Here is a 22,026-nt window from a genome sequence, read left to right as displayed (position 1 = left end):
ACCGGAAAGAACATCATGGGCTGTCACACAGCCAGCCAGCCAGACGCTGGAGAGCTCTCACTTCCTCCTTCCTTTTAGGGCAGCTATGGGTCTTTTTTTTATTTTTTTTCTCTTCCACTTCAAAGTAAAAAATTCTATAAACTACCAGGAGTGGAAAAGATGACACCCAGCCCATAGGTGAAGGCGCTCATTAATGTCACAGGTGGGATGTGTGAGTGAGGAGTTGTGTTATTCTCTGCGTAAAGATTGTTTTGTTTTCTAAGTTGGCAATCTCAGGTTTTTTGTTTTGTTTTGTTTTTGATATCTTATTTGGGTGCTTTTCCCTCCCACTCACAATCTGCTCTGTCCACCGGTACCAGACATTGATTAGCACTGCGGCATGCGGGACACTGTTGTGGAACCACAAAAGAACCCCAGACGTGGTCCCTCCCTTGAGACACAACCACCATCAGAAGCAGGCTAGTTTCCTTTGGAAGTAGGAAGGAAGCTCACTAGAGCCAGCCGTCAATATCAGCCCCCTCTCCTTTCTGAAATGTCAATAGGCAGAGATGGACTATATTAATATATTTAATTTTTTTTATTTTATATTTTACATATGAGGATTCTGGAGTCATCTTCCTTTGAATATAGAATTCCATTGCAAAAAAAGAAGAAAAAACCCCACATAGGCTTTAAACCATTGGTATAGTATGTGTTGTGTGGTATAGTGCAAACCTAAGGATTAGAAAAAGCATGTTTTTTTTTTTTTTTTTTTTAGATGCAGTCTCACTCTGTCACCCAGATGGAGTGCCGTGGCATCAGTGTAGCTCACAGCAACCTCAAACTCCTGGGCTCAAGTGATCCTCCTGCCTCAGCCTCCTGAGTAGCTGGGACTACAGGTGCGTGCCACCACACCGGCTAATTTTTCTATTTTTAGTAGAGACATGGTCTCGCTCTTGCTCAGGCTGGTCTTGAACTCCTGAGCTCAAGCGATCTTCCCACTTCAGCCTCCCAGAGTGAAATATGGTGTTTATTTTCAAAAAGAAAGAAATATTTCAATTGAGGATTGATGACTGCTGCTTTAGTTGTAAGAACAGTGCACACATTAAGTTTCTTAGAAACATTCAAAAAGTAAGTTTGCCAGGTGAAAAAAGTTCATAAAGTACATACTAGCAAATAATATATATTATAATATATTATTAATAATTTAGTCAGATTAATTCTAATTCTGACATGGAAGAAAAACAAACACAAAGTTCCTTTGATCAGACAATTTAAAGTAGAAAAGAGGTGGTGAATTTCACCTGTGGATCTCTCCTTCTGCATAAGAGAGAACTTCTGGTCTTTTCTATAGATAAAAGGCTATATATGAAACTACTCAAATACCACCACAGTAGAATGGATGCATACATGTGAGACACTCACAGTGGAGCAAATATTACATGGCATTGAGAATGAACAACCTATAACCAAATCCAACAATACAGTGAATCTAACAATCTAATGCTTAGCAAAAGAAGCCAGACACAAAGGGGCATGTCCTGCTCACTCCCATTCCCACAAAGCCTAAAGACAGAAAAAGTAATCAGTGCTGTTAGAGGCCAGATTAGCAGGGGATAGGTAGTGACTTGGAGGGGCCAGAGAAGGGCTTCATAATGGCCCATTTCTTGATGTGGGTGCTGCTAGATTTATGTGCAAATTTCTGTGTGTGTTATTTTTCAACAAAAAGTTTAAAAGTAACTTGGCTTAATTTATCATTAGCACCTTTAATTTTAAAACATTTTCATATTGATAGCTCTATTGTCTTTATACTGAAAGAGGTCACTATATGGCATACTCAGGATACTGAAGCACAGAGAAGTTGAAATTTGGTCTATAATTCAGCATCTCAGTGGGTGACCTAAGCACAGATCCAGTTTTTGGGTTTCCAACTGGGAGTTCTTTCTCTCTCTCTCTCTTTTTTTTTTTTTTTTTGAGACAGAGTCTCACTTTGTTGCCCAGGCTAGAGTGAGTGCCGTGGCGTCAGCCTAGCTCACAGCAACCTCAAACTCCTGGGCTCAAGTGATCCTCCTGTCTCAGCCTCTCGAGTAGCTGGGACTACAGGCGTGTGCCACCATGCCTGGCTAATTTTTTCTATATATATATTAGTTGGCCAATTAATTTCTTTCTATTTATAGTGGAGACTGGGTCTCGCTCTTGCTCAGGCTGTTTCTGAACTCCTGACCTCGAGCAATCCGCCCGCCTCGGCCTCCCAGAGTGCTAAGATTACAGGCATGAGCCACTGTGCCTGGCAGGGAGTTCTTTCTCTTAAAACTCCCCTGGTGCCAGAGTTCACCCAGCATTCCCAAGGCAGCTGCAGATGCTGGTACTCTTTCAGCGTCCCTCTCCTGCCTTTGTAAACCTCCAAAACATACTCACTGATTTATCTTTTAAATAAGAAAGGCATTTATGCTGGGCCTAGCGTAGGGCCAGGCAGATAGTATGTACTCTATCAGGGGTGGGGAACCTGTCATGTTGGAAGGTCACATTAATTTAGCTATAATCAAATAAGGCCACATTCAAGAAAATTCAATTAGATATACATAAAAATGTACATTATTTTGTAAAAATCTAACTACTATATACTTAATAATTTCAAAAAATGGAAACTATTTGTTAATTTTAAAGTTAACTAACATTTTAATCACTTTTTTGTATCTACTTTTTGTTGGAAAGCATTTAAACATTTGGTTGCAGCATGGAGGTCTGAAGTTTAAGTTGATCCTCTAGATGAGTATCAGTCATTTGTGACCTGTCTTAATTTGGGTTAGGTAGGAGAATGTAGATTTGCAGCAATAAGTGGTTGAAAAGCAAGAAAGCATTTTTCGAACGTGTTGCCAAAGGCGTGGGTATTCTATTGCATTTTTCGGTATTTCAATTAGATCTTTTTTGGCATCAAACAATGACTTTAAAATGTCATCTACTGAGAGCTCAATCAATTCCATCTGTAGTTCTTTAGGTGCCTTGGTGATATCAAGGTGCCTAGGTAAGGCTGAAATGCTTATTTGAGGGTGATGTCATGATTCTCAAAGTCAGTGAACCTTTCATTGTGTTCTCCAATTAATAGATCTATAATAGCTGTTTATTCTTCAAATGATTCACATAAATCATCCTGCTCATTAGTGACCTTTGCTAACTGGGGAAACTTTTCATCTGAAATTTCCTTTTGAAGTGTTCTGAAAAAAGACTGGATTTTTTTTTTATCATATGTAGACTTAGTTTTACCTTGCAAAGAATTATTCAAGTCATTTTGATTTGACACATCACACAGAAATGCTACATTGTTAATAGAAATCTTCTTTCAATAACTCACATTGCTGATTCTGTTCTTCATAAAAATTAACTGTTCTCACAGAGATAAAATTTTGGCTAACGCCTTGACCCTGCCATAGCCAATGTACTTTAGAATGTTGGGGCAGATCCACACTGAATAGCTCATCTTTCAATGTTACCATGTTGCATTTGCACAAATATAGTTAACAATACTTATAACTCGTTGCAAAGTGTCACTTAAAATAGTAGCTTTAGCACAAGGATCTTGCTGATGCTTACATATAATGAAAAAAAAATGAGAGCATCTGGATATGTTAATACCTTTTTTTATCTGTGCAATAAACCCTTCATGTTTTCCTGTCATGGAAGGTACACTGTTTGTACATACACTCACTATATTTACCAAATTCAGCCTAACTTCATGATATTTATCTTGAAAGTTGTTGAAGATGTCTATTCTCATTGTTTGCAAGAGTGCCCAAAACTCTTCATTGCAAAGAAAATTTTCTATTATGACCTGAACGAAGTATAAAATCTGTGCCAAGTCAGAAGTATCAGTTGATTCATCCAAAGTGATTGAATAATATACATTTTCCTCTTGAAGTATTGCATGAAGTTATTCTGTTAAGTTGAAGGCTATTTCATGCTGCCCCTCAGTTAGGATTCTCCTTGAAAGAGGCAGTTGTTTGTACAAGGTCTAACATGCATTCTTTCACAATTTCTACATCACTGAATGGCTTCCTTTTCCCCCGCCCCCAAGTATATAAGCTACTTTATAAGTTGCTTCAGTGACATTATTTCCAGGTCTTTTTGCTGCTTGAAAGAATTGTCTTTGCTTTTGTTTTTCATCTTTTAAATTCTACAATGCAACCTTTGTGCCTCTCCCTCTAATTTAAAATATTTGTGGTCCTTATAAGTGTTATAATGCTGATGAGCATTGAATTTCTTTAATGTTGATATTGCAGCATCACAAAGCAAGCAAATCATCTTATCTTTAGCAGAAACAGGATAATATTGCAATTCACAATCCTCATTTAAAATATGTTTTCTTCCTTCAGTCTTCTCTTAGTCTTCTTTGACACAATGGGCTGTTAAGCAGACAGAATTAAAAAATACTGTCAAGCTATGCAACTATTCACAAATTCCACTTCAAACAGAAACACAGTGCACCATTGTCAAAAGCTGATAACAGACTGGCATGCTCAACCCCCATAAACTCTTGCTAGCCAGCCTCATGTGGTAGTGGTGCCAGCAAGACAGGGGAAGTTAGAACTAAATCATGAGCATAGCAGCTGTCAATTTAGCCCTTATGGCCTATGCATGTTCTAATTACGCTCGTCAATCTGGGAGGATTATTTCATTGAAATTTATTTTATTTTTTGGCATTTGAAATACATTCATTTTAAAAATAAAATAAAAATATAACAGAAGACAAAAAATGTATTAATCAAAATAAAAGGATTTATTCTGTAAAATTTGGATTCAGTCAAAAGGCTGTACTTAAGGACCTAGAAGGCCACATGTGGCCTTAAGGCTGCAGGTTCCCCACCCCTGTACTTGATAAATAATGTTTAAATATATACTATTACTTATAAAATAGTCAAAATAAAGTGTTACTATAATATTCTATGTATTATAGAATATACATTGTAATATATATTCTTTGCTAGTGTGTATTTCATGAACTTTTCTCACCTGACAAACTTACTTTTTGAATTTTTCTAAGAAACTTAATGTGTGCACTATTCTTCCAACTAAAGCATTGATTCTCAATTGAAATAGTTCCTTCTTTTTAAAAATGAAGACCATATTTTTTCTAATCCTTAGGTTTCTTCTCTTTATTTTGCACTCTGCTACACAATATACACTCTACCAGCGGTTTAAAACCATGATGGTTTTTATGTTTTATTTTATCTATTTTTTCATGGAATTTTATCATCAAAAGAAGACAATTCTAGAATCCTAATATGTAAAATTTAACAAACTTTTAAAAAAGTATATTTCTCTGGTAGGAGGATGAGGAAATCATGGGCCTGTCCACTTGTCTCTTCCCCTGGGACAAGCCCAAGCTGGTGGTCCTCAGGGAGATTCCAGAAAACTCAAGGTCCTCAAAGTGTTTTCGGAGACCTGTGGGGGTCCCTGAGACCCTTTTGGAGGTGTCTAAGAGGTCAAAATTACTTTTGTAATAATGCTAAGATACTATTTGCCTTTTTAAACTCTTATTTTCTTCAGTACACAGTGGAGTACACAGTGGAGTTTTCCAGAGGCTACATGAAGGAAATTCAGTCTTGTGTCAAACTTTTCTCTGTTCTAATTTCTCCTATAGTACATAGTGATAAATATCATGTACATGAATTAAATCTCTTTAGAGTTACCAATAATTTGCATAGGGTTCCTGTGACCAAACAGTTTGAGAACTGCTGATCTACACCCTGTCTTTGCATGTGAGAAAATTCAATTTACTTGTTGTAAATCACATACTTCACCTTTATAGCTATAGCCTTTATCCACAAAATTCTTTTCCATGTATGTTGTCTGATGATTCATCACTCTGCGTATTTCTTGTTTTATTGATAGCTTTGAAAGTCTCAGAGTCAAGAAAGTGCTCTTTCCTGCTCATCTGAGCCCCTGCATGGTGGACGTTTTCCATGGCGGCCTGTGTCTGCAGCTGCCCCAGTTCTGAGTCTCGGGTTCTTTACGGTGGTCACTTCACTCCTTCTGGGTTCCTCTAGTGACTCCCACTGCAAACCCAGTCATCAACACATGGCAATGGAGAAAATGGGGAATTTCTTTGGAATATATCAAAAGTGCTATTTCCCTTTAGATACATACTTTAAAAATTTTTGAATTTTTGAGTTTCGAATATTGCCAGGAATTATATTTTTCTTATGTACAGGATTGTATCTTTAAATTTATTATGAAATATAATAAGAAAGACATACAAACATGTTCTTTTCAGTAACAACCATTTTGAAAAGCAGAATAAAGGATTACATGTTTGTTGACAATATTATGGTAACTTTGGACATTTTAAAAGGAAGAAATAATTTAAATGCAAATGCTATAAATTATATGAATTTTCAAAATGCCCTTTCATCTGGCATCTTCTTTCACTTTTCCTCTTCTTCCTTCCTCTTTTTTTTTTTCTTTACTTGAGACTGAATTATGGGACTTCACATGGACATCCAGTGACATTGAATCTCAGGGCTGAATGGGTTTTGACATCACATCCTTATTCCGGTGTTTTTAGCTCCTCAGAACTGTCTCTCTAGGATTATTCTTTAAGTCCTCTAGTGCCAAGGTGCTGCTACTCCCGAGAAAGCCATTCCTAACCAGACAGAACGCTCTGGTTATGTAAAAGTGGAAACTGCCTTCCAAAAGTTTCCATCTTAGTCCTAATGCTATTCTGGGAGATACAACTTTCAGGTTCCTCTCCTCAGCCCCTACCAGTACCCGCCAAAACAAACGAGCAGACAACACTTCTCTTTTTGAAATGAAATGACTTCAGCGCCTTCATCGTCCCAGTAGGTGATGTTCTGTTAAATGCTATCTAGTTTCCCAGCCTCTGTTGTTAGCTCTGCATTCTACGATTCCGATACTGAAAGGGGGGAGGCAAGGGAGGAGGTGAGTCTTACTGAACACCTACATATATGCTAGATATTTTCACTGATTATCAACATGACACTCTTAAACACGCCATTCCCCCTGTTTCATAGGTGAGACAACTGGGACACCACAGGTCAGTTAACCTGCCCACAGCCACTCGGCCGTGTTTGAACCTCAGTCTTTGGATCCCACGTCCAGAGCTCTTTCCACGCTTTCTCTGGGGGATAACCCTTCGAGTGGTTCATTTATAAATGGAGACAAATGTCTGGACTGAACTCATCAATGTATATCAGACAAGTCCAGGTGGTCCATTACGGGGAATGCTTACCTACCAGAAACAATCACATTCAGGGCATGATGCTGAAACTTGAGAATCTCCTTTTGTCAGTTTCATTAATAATAATATATAGAATATAATTTACATCATATTTAAAAATCATAGCACCAATGGTTCAGTGACCTGCAGAAACCGTTACATCAATAGATTTTTCCACTTATCTATAATTCTTCCATGGATCTACCATGCCTACTTAAGCAACCATGGGGAGAGAGGTGCTGATCTATCTAGGATACAAAGTTGGTCATAAATATGGCAATAGAAAAGAGTAAGTTAGGGCCCTTGTGCTTTTTAAAGTGGGAATATTTTAAAGTGGGAATATATTTTGGCTCTTATAAACCCAGCCCATGATGGGAGAGCCCAGAGGGTGGTGCCATCCTTTGGTGCCCCTGGGAGATTTTGACAGTCAACATCTAATTAACAGGTGCATTCTGTGACGGCTGGAAACGCCACCATCGGTGGGGGACCAAGGAGATGTTCTTTTGCCGTTAGAGTAGCCCCCTCCACATACAATTTCCACTGTGGGAAAAGAGTTGTGAAAAATCTCACAATTTTGATTGCAGTTTTCTCAACAGTAGAAATATTTTAAAATACAATACACTGTGAACTCTGGAAGCAGTCATGCCACAAGTTAAAAAACAAAAAAGATGGAAAGATCAGTTTTGCTTTTTCTATATCCTTGTTTCCCACAAATTTCTTTGAAAAGCAAGTTTGCATCATCCTGCATGACGAGGGTCTTCAGAGCACAGAGAGGAACTTAACTGGCTTTTGCTGGGTCAGGTTGAAGACAACGCCGATGAAATGCACTCCTGTAAAGATGCTTCTAATGCCAGGACTCTTACCACTTGGCTCCTGGTCACAACCAATTTTTCTCCAAAGAAGTGGCTTTGCTTTTACTGTGGTGAGTCTCTAAGGACAGTCAGCTCTGCTCCAGGGGACTGTGATTTCTATACTCTGTGTGTGTGTCTGTGTGTGTGTGTGTGTGTGTGTGTGAGAGAGAGAGAGAGAGTATGTGTGTGCGTGTGTGTTTTGCAGGGTTACTGGAAGCACTTTAGTTCCTTCTCCTCCTTCCAGGCTCAGTTACCACTTTAGTCTTGACTGTTGGGAACTAGAATTTGGAAGTCATTTACCACACATTGTTTACCCAGCTTGCCTGGGAAACACCAATACCAGTCCCCCCTTCTGAGAGCACTTTCCCTTTCTCTTCCTGAGACCACCCAGTAACTCAGAGCCCCGAGTCCTTAATTAGATTAATGTCAACTGTTTCCTGCATAGAAGACTATTTTCCCAAAGAGTTCACAATTTCCTTGACGACATCTACTTCGCCCCAGGATCTGGCTACCTAATGATGGATTAATAGAATGATCTCCTAGAAAGTTCAATTTATGAATTTAAATAAATTGGGTGATCCAGCCTTTTCTCTGATTATACCTCCTCCCACTCCCCACTTGTCATACACTTCAGCCACACAGTCTATGATGACTCCCTAAAAGTATTCTTCTGGGTCTCCAGGCCTTTGATGACCTGCGCCCTCCTCCTGGAATGCTGTTCACCCCACCCCTGCCATTTGGAATTCTGGTCTTCCCAGCCCATGTCCCATCTCCTCTAGGAAGACACTTTTCTATGTTGAATTAACCTCCCTGCCCTGCAATGGCAGCCTCACCCACTAGACTGTCCCCAGAGAGCAGGGACCAATCTCCATCTTTTATCCTTACAAGCACCTGGCATACTATTTTGCACACAATAGACACTTGCTATGCTTTATTTTCACTACTAAAATTGTGTGACGGAATAAAAACGTTTAAATCTCACTGTACGTTTACTGGTATCAAAATTTCTTACTTGGCCTTTATGACTGTTGCTTCATTTTTCTTTTTTGATTTTTTTTCTTTTTTAGATACAGTGTGATGGCACTTAACTGTTCACTTCATTGAGAAAGACCTTCTCCTTGTGACGATGTAAGAGGACTGTCCCTTTCGATGCTGAGGACATCCTCTCCTTGCACACCTTGCCCGAACCTGGCAGGCTGCCGTGGGTATGGTGCTGCAGAATTAGGTGCGTGGACTGCCTAGTTCTGTGGTGAGTACTGAGGCCTCGCCTGCAGTAGGCTTGAGGTGACAGGCTCTGGCATCAGGCGTGTAGGGTGGCAGCTCCATCAGTAAGTGGGAGGTCACAGCATGCCTGTCCTGCCTCTCACCTCCGCCTCCAGGGGATCAAAGCAGCATCACGGGGGGGGGGGGGGGGGGGTCCAGAAGCTTGACTGTCCCGGGCTTCCTTGCTACGTGGAGGAGAGGAGGGCCTACAAAGCAGGACTTAGAATACAGCACAGGGTCTGGGAAGTCAGACGGGGCCTCGGTTCTCAGGTTAGGTTTAAATAATAGTCTGGGATTCAGTAATTGCAAACTACCAGCCCCACTAGCTTTCTTTTATGCAGTGACATTGGTTACATACAGTGAATTAGCAATAAAATTCCTGGCCTACCTCTCCTCTAAGAAACTTCTAGGAAAGTCTGTGGGCGGAAACAGCTGGAAGAGACCTTCCAACCTCTGCCCAGCCTGGGGCTCATGGAGGCAGGTAGGGACTCAGTCTGGGCTACAGTAAACCCAGTCCAGTCCTTTAAAGTCATTTTTATTTTTCTGGCAGGAAAAGGGCTGTCCCACAGCCAAATTTCAACTCATGTTATTGCATGAGGGTTACCTGAACTCTGAGGTTTGCTGGGACTCTATCGTCCCTACAATAATATGACAGTCATTGCATCTTACAGAATAATTTGCTGCACCCACAAATGCCTGCATTTCTGTGGCGGTAGATGTACATATTTTAAATTTGTCTCTCAGATCTTTGTGGTAACTAATTTATCTTTGTGTTGGGATACAAAATAGCCTCAGTATAAAATAATATTTGAAGAACTCCTTGGTTTCAGGAAGCTGGCTTGAAAAAGAAGAAAGGCTAGAACAAAATGTTCTTTTTAAATGGACTTCCCCACTTATTGAGTTCAAGATGAAGAATTAAAAATAAAACATCCTGAGATTAGGTGATTAAATCTGTATTGCTGATGACACAAACTACCACAGTACCACTTTAAGAACTAAAGAATCTCTTCTGATGATATTTTGGCCTGAAAACGTGATGTCAAAAAGGGTATGTCAGCAACCTGCACATCAGTTAATTATGATATAATTTGGTGTATTTTTTTGAAGAAAAAAAGAGAAAACTATGAAAACTGCAGTTCTTTCTTAACAGTCTACAAAATTCATGTGTGGCATTTGTAAAAATCTGAACAACAGAAAAAGGAGAAACTATGGAAAAATATTTAGTTGGCTCCATGCTTTTAAAATGCCTTTTAAAGATATATTTACTGTCGTTTACTTTGGGTTTTTTACTTAGCACTTTTTCTTTTGTCATATGAAAAAAATTATCCAGGCCTTTTACCTCCCTGTTTAAATTTTAAAAAAGAAAAGTATTTGTTATTTTGAATGTGTGTGGTCCCTTTCTCAAATACTGCGCCTTATTTGGTGTCTCCTGAGAAAACCTCTCAGTAACGGCCTCCACAGGCGGCCCGATCCCGGGAGTGTGTGTCCACACTGCCCCAGCCCCGGGCCAGCCTGGCCGGATTGGGCCCGATCCCGGGAGTGTGTGTCCACACTGCCCCAGCCCCGGGCCAGCCTGGCCGGAATGGGCCTGATCCCGGGAGTGTGTGTCCACACTGCCCCAGCCCCGGGCCAGCCTGGCTGGAATGGGCTCACCAGCGTCCAGGATCAGGGCACTGTGCTCATTGGGTGGCCTTATCTTCTCATTTTCACCTTTTAGCTCAGGTTCAGCTATCAACCCTTTAGCAAGTCTTGGACCCTCAGTGGCTGCATCTGTTGAGTGCTTGATTTCCTTGGTAATGGCAGCCTTGCTGACGCGCTAGTCCAGACTGGTTTGGATTTCCACTCTGGGACCAGTCCTGAGGACGGTATAAAGCTAGTGTCATCTTCTATGTGAACGGACTGCATAGAGGGAGCATGGGAAAGCCACTGTGATTTTGGTAAGGCTGATACGACCTTCCGGGGCAGAAAAGCAGATGAGTGAGAATGAACTCAGAGAGCAAGAGCGATGGACACTTGGCGGTGGAGGAAGCTTTTGTCATCTACACACACAATTGCTCGGCGCTGCCTCCCCTGTTGGGACCCCCTGGAACATCAGGGACCAGGCCCCTGTAGTGTTCTCAGTCCCCACTATTCCTGGGCTCTCCCTATGGAAAAACAATCACAACATTTCTGCTCCAGGCTTTGGGTCGTAAAACAGTATATGAAACACCAGAAATCATGAGACATAGTTCAAAAAATTCCTGTATCTTTCCTAAATTTTGCATATGTTGACTGGAAACTGAGCCCAAATGCCATTTCTCTGAGATGTAGCCTGTGAGATCTTCAGTAAATTCCAAAAGGCAGGTGTTTTTCATATTCGTAGCGCAGTGGCGCCCAAGCTTGGGTGCGTCTAAGAATCACCTGGAAGGCTCATTCAAACACAAGTTGTGAGCCTTGACCCTGAGCTTCTGGCTCTGCAGTTGTGGGAGGAGGCCTGAAAACGTGCATGGTCTCATCTCCTAATGAGCTGCCGGCACTCTGAACAACGGCTGTGGACGGACAGTAAGTCCTCACCTAACATCGTCTATAGGTGCTTGGCAACTGCAGCTTTAAGCGAATCAGCACATAAGGAAACAAACTTTACACAGGCTAAGGTTGGTTTCGAACTCCTGGCCTCAAGCAATCCTCCCGCCTGACCTCCCAATGTGCTAAAATTACAGGCATGAGCTACTTCACCCAGCCAGTTCAAACTTTTATGTTAAGAATAATCCCAAGAACTTTTACTAGGTAGCTAAACAAAGTGTCTACTGCTTGACTCACTTAAAGCCCCAAGATCTAACTAAATAGAGGCTTTGCTGATTTTATTTTACTGTATTTAATCTTTTCAAATAAATGTGGCATTCCCACATACAGGTGACCCACTTTCAGTGGCCTGGGGTTCAGGAAACCAAATGGATCACAAGTTGCAGGAGCTTGTTCTGAACTTAAGAGTCAGCTCTAGTAAGTCCCTAAACACTTGAAGGCAAGCTTCCTTCATTATCGTCTACGAGAACATTGTGTGTGTGTGTGTGTGTGTGTGTGTGTGTGTGTGTCACATTACCCTTTCACCACGCATGTTTACCACACACAGATGAGGAGGTAAACAGTTGAATCTTTCTTGCCAAATGAGAAAAGGCGGTCTAAAGTTTAAACAACAGTACTTCTCAAACTTTGCTGCACATTAGAATCCCCTGAGGTGCTTTTAAAAATCCCCAATGTGCGGGCTGCATCTTATACCAAAGAAATTTGGGATTTCTGGAGATGGGACCCAGACATCAGTATTTTTAAAAACTCTCCAGAGAATTCCAACGTGCGGCCAAGTTTGAGAACCAGTGGTCCCAGCAACAGTTTCCCAGGTAAGCTGGTCTGTCGGTTTTATAACTGGATCCTTTTCCACTGCAACCGTGGGCACTGGGTAATCTCAGAAGCAGCAGGTATATTCTGCATCTGGGTGGGAGGCTGTGCCTCAGTTTCCCTCCACTGAAAAGCATCATCTCAGGAGTACCACTTCCCTGACTTACCTCTTTTTGCTCATATCGTGAGAAAGCTGGGGCAACTTAAAATCTGCTGCAATCTTGTGGTTGATTAAATGCGGCCATAATTCTTTGCAGCTGCTCCTGTCAAGAGAGGGAGTCTACTTCCCCACGCCCTGAAACCAGGCTGGTCTCACACTTGTAGAAGGCAGTGACAGGGAGGTTGTGTAAGTTCTGGAGCCTGGGGCTGTGATGGCCTTGCAGCTTCCCTGTTTTGCTGCCCCGAGACAGTCATGTGAGGAAGCCAGTCTGGCCTCTGGGAGAGAGGATGAGAGGCCACATGGAGGATGAGGCCACAAGGAGGAGAGACAAGGTGCCCGGCCCACAGCCAGCATCAACTCTCAGGCATATATGTGCAAGGCCATCTTGGACTTTCCGCCTTGGTGGCTCTCCTGCTGAAGGCTGTCATCTGAGCGAGCCCACGTGAAACCAGCGGGGGAACTGCCACAGAAATGTGATAAATCAGAAATTGCTGTTTTAAAGACTGAGTTTTGGGGCGGCTGTTATGCATTGATAGATGCCCGAAACCAGTAGTGACTCCATACATTGTTACCACGACTTTTGCACATGTACCACGAGGACAGCATTGCAATGTGCTGCAAGTACCAATTTAAAAGGCACTGATTTAATCTCTTTCTCAGCAGAAGTAATTCGGCCTGATTTTAAAGCAGCTCAATGAGCTGTTGATATAGTATTTCTCATAATGAACACATCATGTATTTTTTTAGTGTGTTCATGATAGTAAAGTTTAAAACATACTGTAGAGATGTACAATAAAAACTAATCAGTGGTGGACGCTAAAAAAAAATCAGTTCTTATGGATACAAATGATATACAAGGGAATTTTCAGAATGTAAAACTAGAGGGTGGAATATGCAAAATTTTGAGTAGGACCTTTACAAATTCCAGAAAAGATAGAGTGTTCAAGGAGGTGAACTGAGATATTTCTAGAAATTTGGTTTCAATACTATTTGTACTTACTCAGGCAATACAAATGTTTTGAGTCCCTACAGTGTGCAAGGTGCTTCACTGAGTGTGAAAGGAGTTGAAGAAAGGACGCGGCTCCCAAACTCAAGCAGCGTATCGTGTTCCCATCCCACACGTCATTTTTCCAAGTTATTAGCTGCTGTTAAGATGGATGGGTCAATCCTGACAGTGGGGTTCAAATTTAGCTTTTCCGGAAGGGTTCGATGGTCTGCAGGGGAGAGGAGGAAGCCAGTGCTCCCACAGGGGTCCACAGAGTGAGGAAGCTCACCACGTGTCAGGCTGTGATGAGGAGGGGCCCTGTCACACCATTGAGCAGGAGGACTTTTCATCCAACAGGGTAGACAAGGGGCTTCTACTGGGCACCAGTCATGTGATTCAGCAATCTAGAATTAATTCAATGAGAAGGCTTTGCCTCGTGACTGACCCCGCCAATTTCTAGTAATTTCTTATATTCAGACACACATCACTTTGTCTAGGCTGCCAAAACAAAATACCACAGACTGGGTGGCTTAAACACCAGAAACTTATTTCTCACAGTCGTGAGTCTAGAAGTGAACAAGGTGTTAGCAGGTTGGTTTCTCCTGAGGCCACTGTCCTTGGCTTGCAGATGGCCACCTTCACCCTGTGTCCTCACTTCTCTTTTCTCTGTGTGCACGCAGTCCTCTCTGTGACCAAATTTCCTCTCAAAACGGCGCCAGTCAGATTGGATTAGGGCCACTATGATGGCCTCATTTAACTTCATCACCTCTTTAAAAGCTCTATCTCCCAATATTGTCTGTCACATTTTGAGGTACTGGGGGTTAGGGCATCAACATAAAAATTTTGGGGGGACACAAGTGAGCTCATAAATATACATGTATATGTATACACATCTATGTATATGTAGATTTTTAACTGACCAGAAGTACACCTGCCTCTGTTTCTCTGTTAGGGGCTTGCTATCAGTTCTCTGCCTTCTAGGTCACCTTATGTTTTAACAGATAAGGATGAAGGGGGCAGGGTGGTTCATGCCTGTAATCCTAGCACTCCGTGAGCCCAAGGTGGGTGGATTGCTTGAGCTCAGGAGTTTGAGACCAGCCTTAGCAAGAGCGAGACCCCATCTTTACTTAAAAATAGAAAAAAATTAGCTAGGCATGGTGGTGCACACCTGTAGTCCCAGCTACTTGGGAGGCTGAGGCGGGAAGATCCCTTGAGCCCAGGAGTTTGAGGTTGCTGTGAGCTAGGCTGATGCCATAGCACTCTAGCCCTGGCAACAGGGTGAGACTCTGTCTCAAAAAAAAAAAAAAAAAAAAAAAAAAGGATGAAGGGTGGTGGAAAGGGTGGTTGCAATGCAACAGATACCCCAGTCTGGGTCTCTGAAAAGCTTCAGAAAGCCGAGGGCCCAAGGGTGGGCAAGCGTAAACTCAAAGCATCTACATGAAGTGAGTGGCTGCTCCATGTCATCAGAAGGGGCATGGGTTTGTGCATTTCTGAGCAAATTAACTGGGACAAAAACCTCACTTTTTTTTTTTTTTTTTTTGAGACAAAGTCTCGCTTTGTTGCTCAGGCTAGAGTGAGTGCCGTGGCATCAGCTTAGCTCACATCAACCTCAAACTCCTGGGCTCAACCAATCCTCCTGCCTCAGCCTCCCAAGTAGCTGGGACTACAGGCATGCGCCACCATGCCTGGCTAATTTTTTCTATATATATTAGTTGGCCAATTAATTTCTTTCTATTTATAGTAGAGACAGGGTCTTGCTCTTGCTCAGGCTGGTTTTGAACTCCTGACCTTGAGCAATCCGCCCGCCTCGGCCTCCCAGAGTGCTAGGATTATAGGCGTGAGCCACTGTGCCCACCCAGCCAAAAACCTCACCTTCTTGAGTGCGATTGCTCAAGTTCCTATTCAGAAATAATTGTCAAAGAGGAAATTACATTTTTGTGGCAGCTCTTTTCTTCCTTCTCATTTTTAACCTCTCCTTAATGTTACAGGCAGATAGGAGTTTTGCTTCCTTAAATGAAAGTCACTTAGTTCCTGTTTTTTCTAATTGGAGGCATTTCAAATAAAAAGTCAGGTTATCAAATAGACATGAAAAAACCCCTACTTCTTAACTGAAGGGGAATTCTGCAGATAACTAGGAAATCTGAGAGCAGGAATTGAGGCTGTTTGCATAAATCCAACAATATATACTAGTTTACGAATGCAACAGATTGTGTCACATAGAGCCTATTCAATACTCGTGTCTGAGGAAACTTTTCCCAAATGGGTCTAACACAGACCTTTGCTCAACTTTCATGGGGAAGCTTTAGAAGCGAGCCCGAGGGTAGAGTTCCCACAGCCTCCCCCAAGAAAGGCTGGAGCCGTCACGGCAGGAGGTGAAGCCCTCCCAATGGCCATGGATGGGAGGAAACAGGGTTTCAAAAAGGAAATAGGAAAAGCCTACCCAGGAACAGAGAGTCAGTGTTAACGTCCAGGCCTAAAATTGGAATCGTCAACAGAAGTGGCCAGGTGGAAACACCAAGTCCTACAGACCTTGCCTCCCACAGGCAGAAGTCGACATGGGGAGACTGGTGGGGGCTGCCTGTGTCCCCACAAGAGTCTCAGGTGGGACACCTTCTGCAGGTTTTCCGTTGTGCCGTTAGCCTGCCTTCCTGCACACTTTTATTTGTTTGTTGTGTTTTGGTCACGATGGGACTGAAAAACATTACAGAAGGGAGACTCCAGAAGCTTGCATGAATTTCAGCAATGGTCCCTGGATGTAAAGATTTATACATTTTACTCAGAGCTCATTAAATGAGTACAATATGTAAATATTTCCTGTACTGCTTTTTCTCAATAGGGAAACCACTTTTTCTCCTGAAAAAGGAGCCACATCTGAGATACACCATCACATAGGGGCCTGAGTCTCTGCTGTGGCCATGAAGGGACCTGCCTGGCATAGGTGTGATTGACAAAGAGCAGGGTCTTCCTGAGAGCCCTGACTGGTGCTCCTCAGCTGGTTCTGCTCCTAAGGGAAGGATAACGGTCTCTTCCAAGTTCACAAATTTGAGAGATAAAACCAGCTCAGTTTCATGTTTTCTCCCCACATTTATTACAAATTTGCTACTAACACTCATGGGAATCTACTCACATGGGAATCTACTCTGTGATGCTATTTGATTTGGTGAAAAAAATCACAAAGTTATTTTACAGTTAATATGGTAATGGTGACCAAAAAGCTTTCCTCCGACGTCCAGGCACTCTGGCACGGGAACAGGGGTGCAGCAAGGCCCGGGGCGTTGCGCACAGTGGCTCTCCCTGAGGGCAGGGGCTGCGTTCTGCTAAAACTGGTATGTTCAGGAGGATCACTTGAGGCCAGGAGTTTGAGACCAATCTGGCCAACATATGGAGACCCCATCTCTAAAATAAAAATTAGCTTGGCGTGGTGGCATGGGGCTGGAGTCCCAGCTACTCGGGAGGTTGAGGCATAAGGATTGCTTGAGCCCAGGAGTTTGAGGCTGCAGTGAGCTGTGATCATGCCACTGCATTTCACCCTGGGTGACAGACAGACTCGGTCTCAAAAAAACACCAAACAACAGCAACAACAAAAAACTCCTCCCCAAACAAAAGAAAAATCCTTTGTTCGAAGCCAGGCGGGGGGGTTCCCATATGAGTGGCAGTGCAGAGCCAGTCTCTCTCTGAGGAACGGGAAGATGGATGGGGATTACTGGTGATACTTCACTAGTTGTGTGCAGGGTATATAAAGACTTGCCAGGACAATTTTCTTCACATCCTTCTCAGAGCTGTATGCTTTACATAGTAACAATGTAACATTTTTTCTCTTAACAGGAAAAGAATTATCCCAAGTAAGAACTGATTTTCTCTCCTGAAATCTCCAGATCTCTGCATCCTTTTTAGAGTTTGGATATTGGGGTGGTTGTGTTCTAGGACAGTTTCAGTGATGCCTGAACATCGGAATCACCTGCGGAGCTTTCAGTGCTCCCAGGGCCTGGGCTAGACCCGGACCAATTTGTTTGAAATCTTTGGACTCAGGCATCAGTATTTTAAAAAATTCCCCATGAGGTTCCAATGTGAAGCCAATGCTGAGAACCACTGCTTAGAGTCCACTATAGTCCTCAAATTCAAAAGTTTTGATTAAAAAAAAAATAAGTCCAAAGGTTTATTTTACTTGGAAAAAGTATATTTAAAAAATATTCTCATAACTCAAAAATTACCAAAGGTATTTTCCCCCCTAAACTTTCCATTAATAAAAGACAAAGCAAACTTATACTGAAAACAATTATGAGAATATTCAGTCAAAAATAGAATTTTCCAGAAAATTAGGGGCAAGTGAAAAAAAAAGCAAAGACTATCACTGAAAAAAATGCTTTTACAGGAATTTAATTTTAAATTCATTTGTAATGAACGTCTCATTTCAAAGATGGATAAACAGCATTTGCCAAAAAGTCCCACCTCTGATACTTGCTAAGAAGCTCAGTGTTGAGTGTTGGAAATGCCCACAACAGAGTTAACTCAGTCTGACTCAATGTGGGTTTTAAACAAGAAATTTACAAATTTTTAACAGTAAGAGCACAAATGGGTGACAAAATGACTAACAACCAAATGACTAGTTGAAAAGGATTATCTTGCCAGCCAGGATGGATGGCCTGGCTTGCAAATGCGACTTTCTAAAGACTGTCAACCCTACCTTTTGGTAGCAAAAGAAATGTGTGTTTCCAGTTAGTTAAATAATACTACATTCTGTGAAGCCCTGAACTGCTCTGAGAAGAGTAGAAAAAGTGGCACGCAACATATCGATTACTGACAGGGCCAAACGTATCATGTAATGATTAACTCTTTGCTTTACTTTAACCTGGCACAAAACATTGACTCACTGATTTTGTTGCATCAGCTTCCTATAAGCTATAGAATAAAGTAGAAACTTAAGCCCTTTCATGATGAGATCACACTGTGCCTTTCTATCCTTGTACCCTTACTGTGCCTTTTTCGGGGCCGGTGTTCCTACAACCTTTCTAGTGAAGAGACTCAATGACAAATGAGAGTCCAAGATACTCCCAGACTCTACTGGGTTTCACTTTCTACCATTGCTGGAGGCGTGCTATATGTTGGGCTCTCTGTTAGGCATTTTATAGACTTTATCTCATTTGCTCCTTACCATAAACCTGAGAGGTGAAAATTATTACACACTTCTTCCTTAAAATCCCATGTAATTGTTGTAGTCTCTGCCTTAATATAGCGGGGTTTGTTCCTAATAAAAAGAATACTTTTTCACTCTCAAGGCACCAAGTAGAATTGAGGTGCAGGGGGATGCTTATTCCTGGGTCATGCCACTCTCTGGATTCTTTTGACTGAGCACACATTTGTAAGGGAATTGGAACAGAATCACTCCAGGGAGGTTAAGCTGAAATTGCTGTGTAGGAACAGAGGAGAAGGGGATCCTGATTCAATATTTCTGTCGTGTTGCTTAACTCAGCGTTGGGTTGTGGCAATGCCAGAGGTCACGATGGAGGTAGGTCATGGAATAGCACGAAAGGGACAGTCAAATGCAAACCCCATTTCAGCCCCTCCTCTGACATGGCTGCTGTTGTCTGTGTGTGAACAGTGATTTTGTGTCTCTAGACCTTTGCCCCCTTGTCCCTCTACTGAAATGCCCTTTCCACACTTCTCCAAAGGGCCAATCCTTCCTCTCTCCCTAGAAGACCTAGCTCAGAAGCTCGCTGCTCCTCACCCCAAATCCTCCTCTGTTTCTCTCAACTTGAGCCTAACCGCCTATAGTCAGTCCAACAGTGTCCCTCAGAAAGATATGTCTCAGTTCTGACCTGCAGTACCTATAAAGGTGACCTCATTTGGAAATAGGGGCTTTGCAGATGTAATTAAGGTCAGAAGTTAGGTGGGCCCTAAGCCCTAAATCCAATGATGGCGTCCTTATAAGAGACAAAAAAGGAGACACACAGAGGGGCCACGTGAAGACAGGGGCAGAGATTGACACGATGCATCCACAAGCCAAGGAACACCACAGAGGCCAGGAGTCACCAGAATCCAGGAGAAATGCCTGGGACAAATTCTCCCTCAGAGACCCCAAAGGGAAGACCCAACTGCCACCTCAATTTTGGACTTTGAGCTCCCAGAACTGTTTGTAGCGAGTTGTCCCTGCAGCCCCAGGAAACAAAGACACTGCTGTTATCGGAACTCTCTTGCCATCCCATCTGCTTTTGTCTTGACACCCATCAGTTTTGACTCAAGTTTTATTGTTTCACATACATGTCCACCTTCTCCTACAGATAGCAACCCCTTGAGGGCAGCATCCAGTGACTGCCCTGAGCCGCCTCTCCCGGCAATCCCTGCAGAGTGGGCCCAGCGCTCTGGCAGTATTGGCACAGCACCGTGCGAGGGGCCGGAGCACACACAAGGGATCTCCTCAAGTGGCTGCCACCACTCAGAGGAAAGCTTGGCCTCAGAGGCTGCCCAATTCTGGGCAGCCCTGGGGCTTCTTTGTTGCTTCAGGACTTTGGGGTGTCCTCCCCCAGCCCCTCCTGGGCAACTCCAGGCAGATCTGGGGTGGGGGGCTCTTCCTCTGTGCCTCTCTGTGTCCTCATGGCACTGTGACCTCTCACAAGCCTGTCTTCTCCAGCTCTTTACGGTGGAGACTATGCCTTATTTATCTTCAAATGTCCTTAACCGAGTACTGATGACATTTGGCAGGTGGTCAGTGAATATGACTCAGAGCTTATTTTGTCCTGTCTGTTCCCCCTGCCTGCCCAGCCTCTTTCCCGCTGGGGACTGTCCTACTTTGCAGTAGGTATCCTGGGATAGCAGCCCCTGGTTACGGGTTGGTTTGCTCCCCTCATTCATATATTGGGGTCTTAACCCCCAGTACCTTGGACCGGGGCCTTACTTGGAGATAGCATCTCTACAGAAAAACATCAGGTTAAAGTGAAGTCATTAAAGTGGTTCCTAATCCTGTAACACTGGTGTCCTTATAAAAATTTGGGTGTAAAGATGCACAAAGGAAAGAAGATGTGAAGACACAGGGAGAAGAAATCCATTTACAAGCCAAGCAGAGAGGCCTGGAGCAGACCCTTCCCTCAGAACCTCAGAAGGAACCAGCCCTGCCAACACCTTGATCTGGGACTTCTATTCTCCAGAACTGGCAGGCAATGAATTTCTGCTGGTTAAGCCCCTGGTCTGTGGGATTCTGTTCCGGCAGCTCCAGCAACTCATCCCATCTCTTAGTGCTCAAGTCACCCAATGCCTCCCCCAAGCTGGCTCAGTGCTAGGCAGGTTAACTATCTCATTTAATTCTCATGAAAACATGGTGTGTGAAATTCCTTTCATGACAAGAACTACAGTACGCTGGTCGGCTGGCACTGACACTATGAACAGAGTCCATCTGGGTGAACCTGAGAGTAGCTGCACGATTTCACGATACCCTAGTGACCTAAGTAGGAGGAACTAGCCGCAGGGCAGAGCCGCCCCTGGCCGAGGTGAATGCAAATGCCAGAGGAGCTCTTGGTCATCTGATATTGTAGGGGGCAGGACTTCCCACATTAGTAAGAGAAATAATTTTTTGTAATTCAGAGGAAGCTGTTCTAGAAAGAGAAAATCCATTTGTGATAACCAGTTTGAAAGACTTACCACACATAGGACTAGGGCAGAAAGGAAGCGGGTGACTTATTGTATGTCAAGTGCTCAGAACGGCCTTGGCACGTAGTGAGCTGCGTGTGACTGTGGGCCGTGATGATGACGCTGGTGACGATGATTCTAAGGCTACTCTACCAAGGAAGTATGTCATAACACTCATTTTGGCTCCTACCTTGGGCACAATGAGCTGGTCCTATGAAGCTTATGGGACTACAGTTATCTATACAGGGATAAAATATAAACCATTTTTCTAGATTATTGCAACAAGTAAAGGAAGGTGACACAATATCAACCATTTCCTGCCCCAGCCCTAAATCTGTGGCTACAGACCTTGCAGGAGCTCACTTCTTTATCCTGATGCTCAGCGAACATCTTATTAATAGCTCCTACGCGTAACTCCAGACTTCTCAGTTAGAAGTCGGGTCTCTCCGTGCTGCACAGTGAGCCTTCTGTGTGGCTCCTGCTTTTGCAGGTGTGTTTATCTGCTCTAAAACCCTTCTTCACGCTTCACTATTCAGTGGTTTTCCAGAGCAATTTGAAGCAC

General features: G+C 42.9%; 1 long non-coding RNA gene across 1 annotated transcript; it reads left to right on the top strand.

The window, feature by feature from the left end:
- The first annotated feature begins 7,909 nt into the window (after positions 1–7,909).
- LOC142870874 (uncharacterized) lies at positions 7,910–10,711 on the top strand. The gene is made up of 3 exons (XR_012919200.1): positions 7,910–8,135; positions 9,132–9,289; positions 10,158–10,711. It is a non-coding gene; the product is annotated as an uncharacterized LOC142870874 (long non-coding RNA).
- Positions 10,712–22,026: the final 11,315 nt, after the last annotated feature.

This window comes from Microcebus murinus, chromosome 5 (assembly GCF_040939455.1).
Source record: "Microcebus murinus isolate Inina chromosome 5, M.murinus_Inina_mat1.0, whole genome shotgun sequence".
In the NCBI taxonomy this organism is placed as follows: Eukaryota; Metazoa; Chordata; class Mammalia; order Primates; family Cheirogaleidae; genus Microcebus; species Microcebus murinus.
This window is presented reverse-complemented; position numbering and strand designations above follow the sequence as displayed.